A 3,603-nucleotide genomic window follows, 5' to 3' on the forward strand; every position below is an offset into this window, starting at 1 on the left:
TCTAAAATTTCCTCAAGCGATTCCAAGACCTGGTTATAGTGGATACCACGCCGGGAGGCTGAGGGCAGGACAATGTGTGTAGGTTCTGGTCAGCAATCACAGACCAAGAGCCAGAGGGGCCCCTCCCCTGCAGCACTGTGGTAAAATCAGCAAGGCTTACAGATGCTGTTTTGGGGGGAAGAGGTCCTAGGGCAGCCTGGTTGCATCTGCCGGCTGGGTCAGAACCTGGTGGTCTGAGTAGTGGGCTTCCAGAAGAGGGGAGGAGGCAGATGGTGTGGGAGAGAGGAAGTGGAGGGAGGAAAAGGAAGGGTTGGGGGGGGTAGGGAGGGGTTTGCTAGAGCCTTTCTTATCAACCTCCTTCCTGGCCTTCCTGCGGTTGCAGAGAAGATTTATAAAGGGAGTGAGGGGTCAGGGTACAGAATCGAGCTGAAAGTCTGAGGGTCTTCAGTCTGGGGCTCTGATAGTTGTGTGACAAAGGACAAGTCACTTCAAGATTTTTGAGGATGAAATGCTGTGTTCAATGCAGAAGGCTACTAGGCATGCCTGGCACCAGAAGAAAGCCACTTGTCCCTGAAGCTTGAAAAAAGCAATTCCCAGGGCGTCACTTGGAACAGTGACTGTCATTGAAACCCCTCCATTCTGGAACTGGGTAGACAAACAAGCTCTCCTCACTGCCTCTTCCTGGCCAAGGTTCTGTTACTCCCTTCCTCCTGGGCAATGGCTAGGGTATGGCCCTCCTCACACCCAGCCTCTAACCCAAAGGTCATTCTCCTCGCAGCAGGATCAGACTCTTGATGTGACTCTTTCTGAACATGGGCTGGGCCCTGGCTCTGCTGCTGGGAGGGGGCCATGGCTGAAAGCTTGGGACAGGCCCAGCTGAGCTTGAGCAAGACAACACTCTGCCTTCTTGTCTCAGCTCTTGCGCTGACAACAAGTGTCCTTTTCACAGTCTATCTGTGCCACGTTAGTTAGATTGTTGTTTTTTGTTGGTGATTTCATGGTTTCAAGTGGCCTCGAAGTCTAGTGCTTGGTCTAGCACCCCCAGTGGCGAGAAGGCCTCTGGGAGATAATGTGTGCTAGATAAGCTTCATTTAGGCACCAGTTCTAGTGCTGCCGCATGCAAGCTCAATGTTAATAAATTAACAATATTTACCACATAAGGTGTCTTTAAACAGAAACAACATAAGGTTATGTATCGATCAGTTAACTGAGATGTTACTAGAGGCTGGCAGGAACTAAGTCTGTATTTCCCCAGGGAGTGATGGTTCGGTATTTGCTATTTCAGTGTTCTTGGCAACTTTATGGGAATATAACCCCCACAAATAAAGAGAAGGGGCTACGTTTACCTTTGCGTACCTAGTGGTTTGTTTTCCCTCCCATCCTTCCATGGGGAGAACTGGCTTGGTGAAATTAAGTCACTTCTGAGCCTGGCCCTCATCCATTACCCAGTTTTTGTCCAGAAAGTTGCTAATGACTAGTGCAGTTAGCTCTACTATTAGACCCCGCCAGATCTCCAGGCCCTCTGACATCCCCAGCCTTGTCTGCAGCCCAGAGATCCAGGTATCACTCTTTTCCCAGTGAGGCTTCTGAACTGGTGGCTAGCTGAAAGTGCACCCCTCACTTTGGCTATAACTGATCGAACGCACCAGGAACTGTAAATCTGACCATTTCAGACAGCAGTTGCTTTTTACTGCAATGTACCAAATTGCCTGGAACCTGGGGAGTGGTGTATATATTCCAGGAAAGCAAGTCCACTCCATCCTCAGCTCAGTGCTTTTCAAGTCCTGTGCCAAAGACAGTCTGGCCACTTCTGGGAGTCTCTTACCATCGCTTTCCCCTGAGGTACTCCTGGGTCTTTCCCCAAACAGCAGAGCATCTGCAGCCTCTGTGTCAATCCCGTAGGAAATCATCTGTGTGACACCACAACGTGCCGACAGGCACCAATGGGAGCCTCAATCATTCATTCACTAGGTGGTTGGTGAAAGGACACCAGCAGACATCATTAGGATGTTCCTCCATTTATTCAAAAATATTAGAGTCAGTTTCTGTGTTCTAGATGCCAGGGATACAGTGGCAAATAAAGCAAAGACTGCTCTCACAGAGCTTATGTTTTACTCAGATGGGGAGATAGACAATGACCCAATAAACAAGCATATATGCCATGTCATATCGGGCAGCCACGAGTGCTATGGAGGAAAACAGCAGGGCAAGGGGCTGGAGAGAGAAACAGCGTGGGTGGGGCGACGGTAAGGACAGCTGCTCTAAGTGGGAGGTTATAGAGGGCTGCCGCTTGAGATGACATTTGAACTATGATCTGTCTGAAGTGAAGGAATGGGCCAAGTATGTATGTCAGGGAGGCACATCCAGATCAGAGGGGACAGCCTTGAGATAGAAGTGGGCCTGGTACGTCTGTGGAGGAGGAGGGAAACCAGGGTGGCCAGAACCAAGTGAGTAGAAAAGGAATACATGAGGTTGGAGATGCAGCTGAGGGCTACAGGGCCTTGTAGGATTTTATGCCTAGAAGAGTGATAAGGTCTGATTTTACATGGTGATCTCTATTGTCTGACCTGTCCACTCAGGCTCTCTGCTGTCTCTGCATTGAGCTAAAGGTGCAATGGGTTTGCCTAGTAGGTCAAAGACAAAGCAGACACACCCATCAAGAGGCTGCTGCAGGAGGTCAGGTGAACTATTGCAGAGGTGTAGGCCAGAGAGGTCATGGAGAAGATGACCAGAAGTTGTGTTTTCTGGATGTAATACCTATAGGAATGCTGATGATTTGGTTTGGGCATGTAAGAGAATGATGAGTCTAGAATGACTTTAAGATTTTTGGATTGAAAAAAAAAAAGATTTTTGGCTTGAGCCAGAACTTCAAAATTAAGTGGAAATATCATTTGTTGAGAGGTAGACATTGAAGGATTGGAACACATGGACGGGGGAAATCAGATGTTTGGTTTGGTGCATGCTAAGCTTGGGGTTCATATTAAAACACCCAGGTGGCAATATCAAGCCAGAGGTTGGATATATGAATCCCAATATGGGAAGACTGAAGACACAAATGTGGGAGTCACTGGGGGTATAGATAATCTTCAAGCCATGGGAGTGGATGAGGTTATCTCTGCAGTGAGTACTGATACAGAGAATGAAGAGGCCCCAGGGCTCAGTCCTGTGATGCTCTATTGTGTAGAGATTAGGAAAGGGAGGACGATCCAAGAAATGAGATGTCAAGTTTCTCAAGGAGGGTATAGCGGGTTGATTTGTGGACCCCCAAAAGATGTTCACCTATGAATATGACTGTATTTGGAAAAAGGGTCTTTGCAGCTATAATTATCTTGAGATGAGATCTGTTTTATAAGATTTAAAGGGTGTTTTAAAGTACAGTGGCACAACACAATGACCCTTAGATAGATGAAAGGCAGAATTTTTTGTTATTTATGGTTCAGAATGAGAGAGGCCTGTGGGAAGGTTGCATCTCAGGACAAGGTAACAGTCAGTTAGAGCTATAAGGGGAAGTTTGTATATGGCAAGCAGGGTAGGGTTAGCTAGGTTTCATGGGCTCCCTGTGGATTGGCTAACTTGAATAAATTTCTAAGTTCCTAGACATAC

This window comes from Canis lupus, chromosome 20, assembly GCF_011100685.1.
Source record: "Canis lupus familiaris isolate Mischka breed German Shepherd chromosome 20, alternate assembly UU_Cfam_GSD_1.0, whole genome shotgun sequence".
In the NCBI taxonomy this organism is placed as follows: domain Eukaryota; kingdom Metazoa; phylum Chordata; class Mammalia; order Carnivora; family Canidae; genus Canis; species Canis lupus.